General features: G+C 32.6%; 1 pseudogene; it reads left to right on the forward strand.

The window, feature by feature from the left end:
• The first annotated feature begins 3,155 nt into the window (after positions 1-3,155).
• LOC149254971 (endoglucanase 16-like) lies at positions 3,156-6,231 on the forward strand (annotated as a pseudogene).
• Positions 6,232-14,147: the final 7,916 nt, after the last annotated feature.

Consider the following 14,147-nt stretch of genomic DNA (forward strand, 5'->3'; position numbering starts at 1 on the left):
AAGCTTAAGAGGCATCATATCTTTTATAATCATGGTACATAATAGTGTATTTTGTAACCATCTTTTATATTCTTTTAGAGTATTTTTTAACCATGATTGTGTACTTGCATTTCTTTAAATAGTGAGCATTTATCTCACCTATGACATTAAAGCTCCATTTCTTGAAAGGATACTCATTAGCAATAGCTTACAAGGGATTTATTTCCTTCTTTTTTCTATCTATGCATGTTTCCATATCTATTAGTACTGATTTTTTCATGCCCATGTTTGAAAAATGTGGGACAATAATGTCCAACCATTAAGAATTTATGAGCAATGGTATCTATAGAGAAGTGATAACTAGTTGGACTATCATGAAAATCATTCGACACTTTCTTTTCCTTGTCTTTCTCAGGGCATCTCAATAACATATCAACATAGCATTCCCTAGAAATAATACCATTGAAAATTTTATATTGAGTACATTTAAGTCCTAATGATATTTTTATTTTCACATCTTAATGTGCTTCTTCAATGTCCACATGATTTTGTCTGTTAGCTACTACTTTACATAGGCCTTTTCCAAGAAAAATGATGGACTGTTTAACATAAATATCTAACACTTGAATGGCACTCATCTATTTTTTTTTCCTTTCACTAATTTCCTTTTATATAAAGAGAGATCTACAACAGCATGAGGAAGGATTACTTTTTTAGGGATTTTCAAGATGCAAGGTTTGAATTAATCAATTTCTTTGACCATGCTGAAAATTTGTTTCTCAAGTCTTGGATAATTTAGTTTAAAATCCTAAGACCCATATTCATAAAATATATAGAAAACTCACTCCCTTCCTCATCTTTTTGAATGAGGATAACAATAGGGGAGTGATCTAATGCAAATACATAAAGGTGGAAATCCTTAATGATGTTTATATTGGATAAGGATGGGAAGGAAACACTGGCCAATTTAATTTTCTTAAATGCCCTTCTCTCAACCTTTGTCCACTAATGACCTTTCACACAAGATTCATGATTTTAAAGGAATATAAGACAAATAACCATCTGAAATTAATCTTCCAAAATAATGATTGCACAAATTTCTTCTTATGAGGTGGGGCATTTATGTGATAGCTTTGATTCTTTCCAAATCTATTAGTATTGAATTTTTCAATATGACATGGTCAAGTAACTTTCCTTCTACCATAATGAATATTATTTTCTTTGGATTTCCTTCTACCACAATGAATATCATTTTCTTTGGATTTAAATAGATTCCACAAGTCTTGCACCTATCAAATGTTTTCTTTAAAGTATAGTAGTTGGTTGGAGTTTTTTTTTGAGAAGATCATGATATTGTCTATGTAGACAACTAATCTTAAGTTAACAAGGCCCATAAAATCCATATCCATCATGCATTGAAAAATGTTGATGACATTCAACAATATTGGGATTCTTTTGAATGCATGTGTACCTCGTTTAGTCTTGAAAGAGGTTTCCAATTGATCCTCATCCAAGATAACGACATCAATGTTCATTGAAAATCCATAAAGGAGAGATAACATTTTAGAACTTGTGAACATCTATAAAGTTTGTTCCATGAGTGGGACATGATAGTTATTCTTCTCAAATTCTAAATTAATATTTGGAAACCCACTCACAAACTTGTCTCATCACTCTTCTTTCATATGGCGACAACATTTGTAATCCAATTACTTTTACAGTTACTTTCCTAATAAATAATTCAATGATAATAGATATTACTTTCCTAATAAATGATTCAATGATAATAGATGCATTTTTTTATAGTTTCTACTAAAAAAGATTAGTGGTAAGCTTAAAAGACATTATATCTTTTATAATCTTTGTATATATTAATTTCAGATTATAATATATTTAAAAAATACATCTCTATAAACTTATAATAACTTGTTATATTCTCTCTTTTCAATTATTAAACAATCAGAATTGAAATTCAAATTTTAAGTTTCACTAACTCATACTACATAAAGGGCTATTTATTTTAACAATTAAACATTTTTTTAAAGTAAAACTATTCCTATTTTATTTTATTAAACTTTACATCGTTCATCTCATCTTCCGAGCTATTTATTTTAACAATCAAACAATCAATTTTCTTTAATGAAACTATTTTCATTTTATTTTATTAAACTTTACATGGTTTATTTCATCTTTACAATTATCTGAATATTTAACATATTCGTACTTAAATGTCTAAGTCAAAATTATTATTTTTTGGTTAAATATCTTCTAACTTACATCTTAATTAAAACCCAACCCAAGTCTAAAAATTGTTTCACCATAAAATTTATTAAATAAAAATTGATAAAAAAAACATTAAACAAAATATGGTTCATGAGCTATTGCTTGGTATCTGCATTTTCTGTAAGACTGCGTTATAAGACTAATAGAATGTATATGAAAGAGATTCCAGTTTTGAAATTAAACTTTAGACCTCTTCTCTAATCTTACAAGACCAATAGAATGTATATTAAAGCTTTAAATTTTAAAATTAAACTTTATACCTATTCTCACTAAACTTTTCATTAAATTATATAATTTTTTAAACCAATCCAGCATTAAATTTGTTATCTTTTTAATTTACGAAATTATAACTTTAATTACATACATTTAAATTTGTTCTTTAATTTTTACCGGTATTTTGTATATTAATAGTAACGCTGATCATGCCGGCTTTATTGGCAACAGTTAGTTCATATTCAGTTTGTGTCGAAAAACTACAGCCAGTTCATATTCAGTTTGTGTAGAAAAACTAACTTCGTTATCTTCCTTGTGTTTCTTGAAACTTTAACATTTACTCGTTAATAGTACTGTGAGGAAATGGTGATGAGGCAACCTTATACACTGACTTACCATTCAGTTAATATTTTCCTGGAATTTCCGTCGTTTCATGTCCAACTGACACCCACAAGACTTCTCTACCCTTCAAAATAAGCACCGCATCAAACCTGCATGCAAGACTTCTTTGTCCTGCAAAACCTCTACAATCCCCACATGCATGCAAACAGAGAGACCGAGTCCCCTTTATGTTTCTATTCTTCATTACACGTTGGTTGCGTGAGACTACAAATATATATACGCATCAACTTTTGCAGATATTTATTTTTGTACCCATTTACTGATCAATTGCAGCAGAAATGGGTTACAGGGTTACCGTGGAAAGGTTTGTGTGTATAATTCTTGCTACTGTGCTGTCTGCTCATCATCAGTTTGTGTTGGGTGAGTTTGACTACAAAGATGCTCTGCATAAATCTATTCTGTTTCTGGAGGCTCAACGTTCAGGAAAACTGTCCAGCAGTAGCAACAGGATAAGCTGGAGAGGAGATTCTGGTCTAACAGACGGACAAATCCAAAATGTAATAACAATATTTTCTCATTTTGGTATTGCCATCTGTTCCGGATTGTTTTAGAAACGTTGTTTCCTGAATGTTTTAGAAGTGTTGTTAATCATACCCAAAATGGCAAAATAACGACGCTGATCTTATCAATGCGAAAATAACGAGGATATTTCTCAGCACTATCAATTTCCAGGATATTCTGGAAATATACAATTAAGTTATTAACATAAAGATCCCCGCAACCCACCTACAATGTGAATTCTATCAACATTCTCTGTCCATATAAATTAGGAATTGATTATTTGGTGCAGATCTTCAAGAAGTCTGGAAAGATACAATGATGTTCAACATGGCTTTTACTGTGTATTTATGTAGGTGGATTTGGTGGGCGGTTACTACGACGCTGGGGATAATGTGAAGTATGGGTTTCCGATGGCATTCACCGTTACCATGTTGGCATGGGGAGCCCTTCAGTACAGAGATGAACAGCAGCGGGAGAGTTGGAGAACATTAGGGATGCCATTACGTGGGGAACTGATTATTTCATGAAAGCAAGCGCCACCGAAAACCAAGCTGTGGGTTCAGGTGAATTAATTACCATCCCAACTAAATTTACTCATGGATCACAACAAAATTTAGTAAGGATCACAACAAATAGCAATTATGAGTTTAGTTATGGATTTGTTTTTAGGTGGGAGATCCAACTGCAGACCATAACTGTTGGGAGAACCCAGAGAGGATGGACACTCCAAGGACTTTGTACAGAATAGATACATCCACTCACGGGACAGAAATTGCAGCAGAGACTGCTGCAGCATTGGCCGCTTCCTCCGTCGTCTTTGCAGCCATTGACAAACCTTATTCCATTCTCCTACTCCAAAGAGCTACTTTGGTATAAGATTATGCGTATTCTAAAATCACTTATACTGTATTATTGGTTTAGAACAGCGATTGCAGATTTGAGAGATATTGAGATATTTTAGAATCCTACTGTTAGGAAAAAGGTCAATGGTTTAATTTCTTTTCACTATTATATACTATTTTTAGAATTTACAGTCCAGATAACTTTAGTAATTAAAACAAACATATGATAGGAAACAATTTCTTTTCACTGTTCTATTCTATTCTATTCTTAGAATTTACAATCTAGATAACTTTAGTAATTAAAACATATGATAGGTCATATTTGTTTGTGGATGAATGGTTTTTTTAACTTTTATTTTAAATTTAATTTAATGTCTTTATTTTTGGAATATTTTGGGATCAGACAAACATGGGTGAAATTATTTATTTGAGGTTGCCTACGTTTTTTATGATTCCAAAATATTCCAAAAATCCTTTAAAAATGCCCATTTTTAACATGTCTATAAAATTCATGTCTTAGATTCAAAATTGAAAATTAATTTAATGAATTGTCTTCTCCAACATTTTAAAATACTCATATAGTTGAATATTAATTTAGTACAGCTCTTTCGTTCATGTGTTAGATTCAAAATTGAAAATTAATTTAATGAATTTTCTTTTCCAACTTTTTATGATACTCATGCAATTGAATATATCATTTAGTACAGCTCTTTCGTTTCGTTTTGCCTACCAGTACCGCAGAACATATCATGGAGAATGCCCTTTCTATTGCTCTATCTCAGGCTATGATGTATCTTTCCTTAACATTATAAATTTTACTTCCTTTTTCACTTCACACTATTATTTATTTAAACTATAGAGTATGTAACTTATTGAAGTCTTCTTATTATTCCTCTACTAACTAACATACATGACGAGCTTGCATGGGCAGCGGTGTGGCTATATAGAGCAACTGGATTGCCATATTATACCAAATACATACTCCACCAAAATTTTTGTACTTCCAATGAGTATGAGTTCAATTGGGATCTCAAATGTGCAGGAGTTCAAATCCACCTGTCTAGTGTAAGTCCATATTCACATAAACATATGAATCACCTGGAAGTTTTCAAAGGCCAAGCAGAAGTGTTCCTCTGCTCAGTTCTTCCACAAAGTCCTCAATTCCAAAATTCCATCACACCAGGTAAATGAAAATTTCTCCCTGTCATGCTCCGAGTTTCAAACTCATTAACAGTGTTTGTATTTGTTGAGTTTCAAAATTAAGCTCATTAACACTGTTTGTATCTGTTTCACTTGTACAGGAGGTTTGTTGTTTGTCAGAGATGGTGCAAATACACAATATGCTACTGGCACATCATTCCTTGTATCAGTTTACAGTGACTTACTGTCACGATATAAGCAATACCTGCAATGTGGCGATCAAACATATGAACCAAGCATTCTTATTGCATTTTCCAAACAACAAGTACACATACATATTATAATTTTTTAAGTGTTGCAAAATATTTAATTAATGAGGAGAAGAATTGAGCACACTTGTATATCCATTCCAGCTTTCTCAGAGTATAAGAGATTCAAAGTTAATTAAATTTGATTTTTTTTTTCATATCATAATTTGAAAAAACCAGCAAAGTAGTAGCTAACAAATCCACTTTGTATATGTAAATTGCAGGTGGATTACATTTTGGGAAAGAATCCTGCTGGTATGTCTTTCATGGTGGGTTTTGGTGACAAATATCCACAACAAGCTCACCCTCACCACAGAGGGTCCTCCATAGTTTCGATATACGAGGATTCCAGAAAGATATCATGTACCGAAGGTTTCACTTTGTGGTTCAACAGAGAAGCACCAAACCCAAATGAATTAACAGGTGCAGTTGTGGGAGGGCCTGATCGCTATGACGGGTTTGAGGATAGCAGGGCTGATTCCACCAAGCTTGAGCCCACGACGTATATCAATGCTCCTCTCGTGGGAGTCCTGGCTAAGCTCCACAACAACATCATGGAATAATCGACATAACAGGGCCGATTCGTGCAAGCTTGAGCCCACAACTTATATCAATGATCCTCTTGTGGGAGTCCTGGCTAAGATCCACAGCATCAGCATGGAATCACGGACTTAAGTTCAAAAAGTTATGCTAGTAATATCTTTTACTAAGTCTGTATTCTATATGAAAATCTGAGTCGATGGAAATATATATGAATTTTGGTACTTCTGGGCTCCAGAATTGTTTTGTTTCATTTCATCCTGTTGAATCCTATAATCAGATTGAAGACTTGTTTTTACATCTTAGATCCCATATGCAGATTGAAAATTCTTCTATTTTTAAATAGCAGTGATATTAGCATAGAAGAACATGGTGTATGAGAGTCTCGGAAGATCCTGTGCCATCGTGTTATATATGTGAGCATACAGGGAATGTGTGATCATAGGATTTTTGTTCCATGATGTTATATATGAGCATTTAGGAATGTGTAATCATAGGATTTATTTGTTTATTAATGTATAGATTGATCATTAGATTGAAGACTTGTTTTTACATCTTAGATCCCATATGCAGATTGAAAATTCTTCTATTTTTAAATAGCAGTGATATTAGTTAGAAGAACATGGTGTATGAGAGTCTTAGAAGATCCTGTGCCATCGTGTTATATATGTGAGCATATAGGGAATGTGTTATCATAGGATTTTTGTTCCATGATGTTATATATGAGCATTTAGGAATGTGTAATCATAGGATTTATTTGTTTATTGATGTATAGATTGCTCTTGGATTTGCACGAGGGGGAAATTTGCACTTGGTTATAATGTATATTTGTTTTAAATAATATGAATATATAATAATTTCTTTTAATGGTGTTTAATTTTAAAATACAAGTAGGGAGGATGGACACCAACAAAGGAGTAAGATAGAGACCAGGAGGGGCCTATCCCCAACAACCATAAACTCAGCCACGACTATCCCAAGCTGAATAACTGTTCCATCACAAAAGTTAACATTCTAGAAAAGAGAAAGAATATGAGCAAAATTGAAGACTAGGGGGGGGGGGATTTAACTAGTGAGATTGAAAATGAGGTGGCCACTCTCAAAGTCACCATAATCGTCAACGCCAATTGTTGATTGCTTTGAATCAATTCTCAACTCCTGTCGTCTGTCTGTGCAGACCACCATGAGCGTAGGTCCCAAGCCGTTTTCAACCGAGTTTCTACTGTGATAGGGGATAAGCATCCAAGATTTGAAACAACGACTATTCTAACTATTATAGTTTGGGGAGCCATGGATGAAAAGGATAGCAATCCACCTTGCACTCCAACGAAGACATTACCTACCAATTTCCCTCTTCCCATTACCATGCAAATCCAATGATTTTCCAATAGAACCCACATATCACATATACCGCAATGCCCTTCGAGAACTATCTGTTCTCGCGCGCCACATGAGGCGTATTTAATACACTTCATGTCATTTAATGCCATGTGGCATGGGGTTAAATGTCCCTCCCTGTCCTTCACTTAACATCGAGGTCACCCCCATCAGGGGTATTAAGTCCCATTGTGAAATAATTAAAAAAAAAATAACATAATAAATATCTCTCATGCTTTTAATTATAACTACATATTATTTTAAATATGAAACTTAACTTATATTAAATGAAATGCTTTTTGTTTTTGTTTTGGTAAGTTAAGATTTCTATTGTTAATAAAACAATTGCAGTTGTTACTGTTGTTATTTGTCTTTGGTATGCCACATGGGAAACCACACCAAAGACAAGATAATTGTTGGTCAGTTAGTGTCCAAAATGGTATGAGGAAAAGAGCACCAAAAAACGTACAATTTGCCTATCGCTTTGAGGGGAAAAACTAGTTGAAAGAAAAACAAAATTATAGACCGAATTTTGAGATTGTATGCAAAGAACTAATAGCATTGGTCTAAAAATAAAAGAAATTGTCCCATAAGTGGGGAGACCAACCCTGAACACTACAACCAAAGAATCCAAAAAATTTCGACAAAATGAATAGAACAAAAATTAAGAAAAAATTGAGTCATGAAGATAAGGAGGTGTCTAATTCAATTGGGTGGTCTGAATCCTTGCAATGTGGTATCACTGTCAAACCTGGAGGCAAGCCCATTTCAAGGCGAGCAATATGGCCCGCCAAATCCATCAACAACAACTTTAACTCCTCCAACTTGTGTGTGAGGTTGTCTCGATCATCCCATATATTAACCATAGCTTTATGTAGAAGTAGTTTAATGTGCCAATAAAAATAAGAAATGAATGATTTTTATGGTCTTTGGTGTTTCCAATGTCCAGATCCCAATCCACAATATTGTCCATAACCTCAGAGTATAGTATGCCTTCATCCTCAACTGCGTAAATTTTTGAGTAGATTTTAAGGGGAGTGTGATATTTATAGTGGCGGGCAAAAGTATTAGCTCAAAAATGAGCCTGTGAGACTCTAACACTCCACAACCTATAGCACCTTGTCAGATACATGTAGACTGTCACGTCATAGTGGCTAAGGGAAGAAAGAACTGAGTGAGTCAAAGGAGACTCAAAATTGAATGATGAACAAAGTGTAGGCGAAGAAGAGATTAATACTTGAGGAAAAAGGCTATGAATATGATCAGTGAGTCAAAGGAGACTCAAAATTGAATGATGAACAAAGTGTAGGCCGAAGAAGAGATTAATACTTTCCTTGAGGAAAAAGGCTATGTCTATGATCACCTATGCATGTCCTCCATCATCCATTAGTGTTAATGAGGGCACAGGAAAGTTAGAGAGAAGCTATCAAAGGAGAACCAAGGAAAGAGGAGTTGCAAGCAAGAGTCATGTTGGGAGGTGGAAACAATTGGAAGGAATTGGAAAAAATGAAAATGGAAATCATTTTAGCGAGCTTGGAGATAACACCCTTCACGAAGTTTGTGGAGGCAATGACATGAGTGAGTTTAATGCAATATATCTTGCAAGGAGGGAGGCATCACTACCAAGACTGAGTTTATTGTACTCACTAATCAGTTATCATGCTAGGAGGGGGAGAGGCCTTGAGCCCTAGCCCGAATTCTAACTGACACTTTAGGAGGGGGAGAGGCCTTGAACCCTAGCCCGAATTCTAACTGACACTTCACCTTCAGCCGTAAACACCTCATCAAGGAATATTAAATAAAATATTATCTAAAATTTATAAATATAGATAATTTTAAGTAATTTAATTTACTAAATGAAATGTAATATAAAATTAATTTAATTTAATAAAAATAATATATATATAATATATATATATATATATATATATATATATATATATATTTTTTTTTTTTTGAAGATAATGGCTATAATAGACATTAGGTATCAAATATTTTTGAAAAGCTAGCCTCAGACCTAAACCAAAAAAGGATCCCCTTGGTTTTGAAAACTACATGCAACTTCCTTTCATAAGGGGAACCACTTAAAAGATCGCACACATTCTGAGTAAGAATAAGGTGCATGCTTCCTTTAAGCCCTTGAGCACTATTCGTAGCTCCCTTAAGTCAGTCAAGGATCCTGTTGACCCAAAGATATGAAAGGTGTTTACTTAGTCCCTTTCTCATGTGGAACACCCTATATTGGAGAAACGGGTCATTCCATCAAGCAAAGGATCCAAGAGCATGTCGCAGATATTAGGCATAATAGATCCCGCTCGTCTGCCTTAGTTGAGCACGCGTCTAATACTAAACACCACATATGTATTGAAGATTCCTGTGTTTTAGCCAAAATTGATAATTCCATAATAGGAAGTTCAGGGAGGCTTTAGGAATTGAGAAGCACGATAAAAATCTGAATAGGGATGAAGGTTGGAGAATTAGCAGCAACTGATCCCTGCTCTCTATTCCTAGTTTTTTTTTTTGGAAATTGCCTATTTCTTTAGTCTCTTTTTTATTTAATTTTATTACTTATATATTTATTTTTTATTATTATAATTTATTTTTATTTACAATTATTTATTTATTTAATTTTTTTTTCACTGATCCTGTTTTTAATAATTTGTATTGATCCTTCTTTTGACTTCCTTTATTTTCTCCACAATTTTTTGATATTATATATATATATATATATATATTATTATTATTATTATTATTATTTTCAATACATGAGGATTGTTTTGAACATTTGATTTCATTTGACTTTGACTTTTTAGCGTATAAAAAAAAATAAAAAAATTTGTTTTTTGATTTTTTTTTTTACTTTCTAATGGATGAATTTGTTTTCTTTGACACATCTACACCTATATATATTGTTAATGTTAGATCATATACTCCACTTTTGCTTTGACAATGAACCACACTAGAAGATTCAAAACTTTAATTCCAAAAAATTATTCGATGTGATCTCTCCAAAAAGAAAAAATCTCTTTTAAAAATTTAAAATTTATTAACTAATTAATAATATTAATATTTAATAAAACCATTTCATAATTTAAAATTTATTTAAATTAAAAAAATCATTACTTTAAAGAATCACATTCTTTATTTTGAAAATTTTGCACTATTTCAAATGACAAAGTGTTCTCATTGAATTTTACACACATGCATATGTTATATATTTTTAAATTATTTTAAAAAATGGAAGTAAGTATGTATATTTTTAATAATGGTTTTAATCATTAAAATGATTAATTTATTGAAATGATTTAGATTAAGTTATAAAGCAATATATGACTATCATTATAATTCAAAATTTTATATAATAGTTTGAGGTTAGATATATTAATAATCTGTGACTTAATAAAAATTAAGGAGCACTAAAGTGACTATTATTTTAGGGTGTCTAACTCTCTATCCTTATCACAACATGCTAATATGTCACTTCCAAAAAATGAGTTCTGGCCCGAATGAGAGCAAGCAATCTTCCCAACTACCCAAATTATAGATATTGCAATATACCATTGCACTCAAAATTTAAATTATATAATTATTTATATATATATATATATATATATATATATATATATATATATATATATATATATATATAAATAATTCCTATACCATATTTACAAAGCCAATGCTAGTAGCTAATGGATAAGACCATAACACTAGATGGCCCTAACGTGTGACCTACTATTTTAAGCCTACCCATAAAGAAACTAGGCATCATCAAAATTGGACAAGGTCATCACTGCCATATATAAAAAATTTCCAAAATTTGATAAGAGATATTAACATTTCTAAAAATAAAAAATCTTTATGAGTTGATCAAACCTATAAATACATAAAACAAAAAAAAATTTATAGATAGTAAAATTAAACCTGGTTGTAAGCTATGGTTGTCGAAGCATCCTCAGGGATGTAAATAGGATTTACCCTAGAAACTAGATTGGTCTCATAGATAAGGAATCCTCACTACTTCTTTTCCTTTTTTAGAGCCAGAAGAAGACACCCTTGCTTCTTTACTCTGCCTAGTCATGCTCGCAAGTATTTGTGCTCTATTTGGTGAGGGCATAAGAAATCAATTTTTTGGTATGCTAGTATAGCTGCAATATTCTATGGCACTTCATGTCACGAGTGTGGCTGGTTCCCATATGTGGGACAATATCTGTAGCTTCATTCATTACCTCTTCATAATTCACCACTTCTTGCTTAATTTAACCTCGACTTCTTGTTGCATTATCACATTTCTTGTTGTAGGGGAGGCAAAGTTGAAAAAACCTGAGCAAGTTCTCTGGTTGCAATTCCCTCTGTAGCTGGGTTAAGGAGAAATTGGAAAAGGGAAAATACCTTTGAAATTAAATTAAACTAAAAGGAGATGATATATCAACTTGCAGTAGAGAGAGAAGAGCCATATTTTAGAGCATGCAAGGGTCGATCCTATTGTAATAAACATTCCCCACAGCCAAAACCAATTGATTAAACACATCGTTGTATCATTGCCTTATATAATTATCTTGAAAGCCATGTTAATCGATAAATGAACATGACATTGCTACAATGGAGGAACCATGATATAGGACTAGAAAGTTACCATTAATACCTAGTACTGCATGTCATGATTTGGGCAAAGGATGATGCATGACCTAGCTTTGTGGACTTTCATCATCCCATTAATACCTAGTATTACATGTCATGGGTTGGTAGAAGACAATGCATGACCTAGCTTTGCAGGACTTCGTCATCCCACCCCACCCCTTGTCCTTCTTTCATCAAATTCACCTCATACAAATAATATTATATACTATATAAATATCAATGATATATTTTTATAATATTTATTTTTATTTTTATTGAAAATACTTATTATCTATCTAATTGATGCCAATGCATCTATCTCCCAAATTTACCCTTTCTTCATTCCAAATTTCTTAGTGTAATCCTGAAATTTATATTAAATTAAAACACTGAATTTCTAAGCCCTAATCTCCAAGGGTGTAATATGCACTATCCACATAACCAAGCACTAAGACTTAGCATTTTTCTAGAGTTCCACTTGTATTTGGGATAATTTGTTAGTAAGTTCCTTGCCGATGACCTGGAATTCTTTAGACCTAGATATGTCTCAACCCAAATAACATTTTGGTGCACTCCCCAAAATCTACAGGGTCCAAGCCTGATTTTTTTCTAATGATCTGGATACTTTATTTAACCTAGATATATGCCCCGAACATAATTCATTTTCTTTAATCCAGATATGTTGTGACCCAAATAATCTCCTTCCAATTCAAATATAACCTTGATACAAATATCTTTTTCCTAGCCCATATTTATCGCTTCAACTCACATGCCTTCACTTTAATTTGAATATAACTTCTCAATCTGAGAATCTAGGAATCCAGATCAGTTGTATGTGACACACTTTGGGAAGGCTTGGATGAGGCTTGAACCATATTTCTTTATGGCATGACCTCAAAGCCTTGTTGTGGGGTACACTCTAGATACTCAAGTTTGGGATGTGTTTCCAATCCCAACTCAGGTGAAATCTACATTACCAACAATTATGAAGCTTAGATGCTCCTTGAATTGGATACTATGTTGCAAACTAGTATGCATGACGAAGATTGTTGAAAAATAATTCTTTATTTTTTCCATCTAATGAACTATTTATAAAATGAATTTGGACTTGCAAAAAGGTAATGTTATAACACTTGACTCCAGTCTGGATTGACGACCCTGAATTGCACTGTAACCACAATTTACTCTGTAACTTCGAATTAGAGCCGACGATAGCGATTCTTGATCATTCATGATGAAATATCAATTTTTCGTTGCAACAAGGCTAAAAATCATCTCGTTTTACGTTCACAATTCTCACATTCTTGCCAATATAGACATTACATAGTGAATGTAAAAACCCAAGCATTCATATAAAACATGACATAGAGATTGTGTGAGAGAGACTCCACTGCAAATTCAACACACCCTCTCGTAGTATTCTTGCTCAACATTTATTAACATGACCAACATTGATATTCAATAATATTTGAAGAGACCTTCCCACAAGAGATGAGATACAAATATCCATACAATCTTGTGAATAACATTCAAAATCAAATCATCAATTTTAATCAATTGTTATATTGAGGGTTGTTAAATATTGCTATAATCTCCCTTCTTGGCCTGTCAACCTTTTCTTACACCCACTCTCTATCTTATTCTTCTCTTCTCTCTGTCTATCTCACTCTCTACCCTTGTTTTCAGGACTCTATTATATACAAGGTGCCAATTTTGTTGAGATTCACTAAATATGGATCAAATTATCCTTACATAGAAATATCCAATCTAAGCCTAAAATCTCTAACTCCAATAAATCACTTCAAATAGTGAATATTATGTAGATGGTAAATTAATCCTCCACTTCTCAAATCAATCATTATACATCTTAATTATGAAAACAATCCCTTAATCATATCTTAAATTAAATTAAAGAATTCTACTTTATTTTTTAGTAATTTGG

Source organism: Pinus tabuliformis, chromosome 7 (genome assembly GCF_031772625.1).
Source record: "Pinus tabuliformis cultivar Carrire ecotype Pingquan chromosome 7, CPIR1, whole genome shotgun sequence".
In the NCBI taxonomy this organism is placed as follows: domain Eukaryota; kingdom Viridiplantae; phylum Streptophyta; class Pinopsida; order Pinales; family Pinaceae; genus Pinus; species Pinus tabuliformis.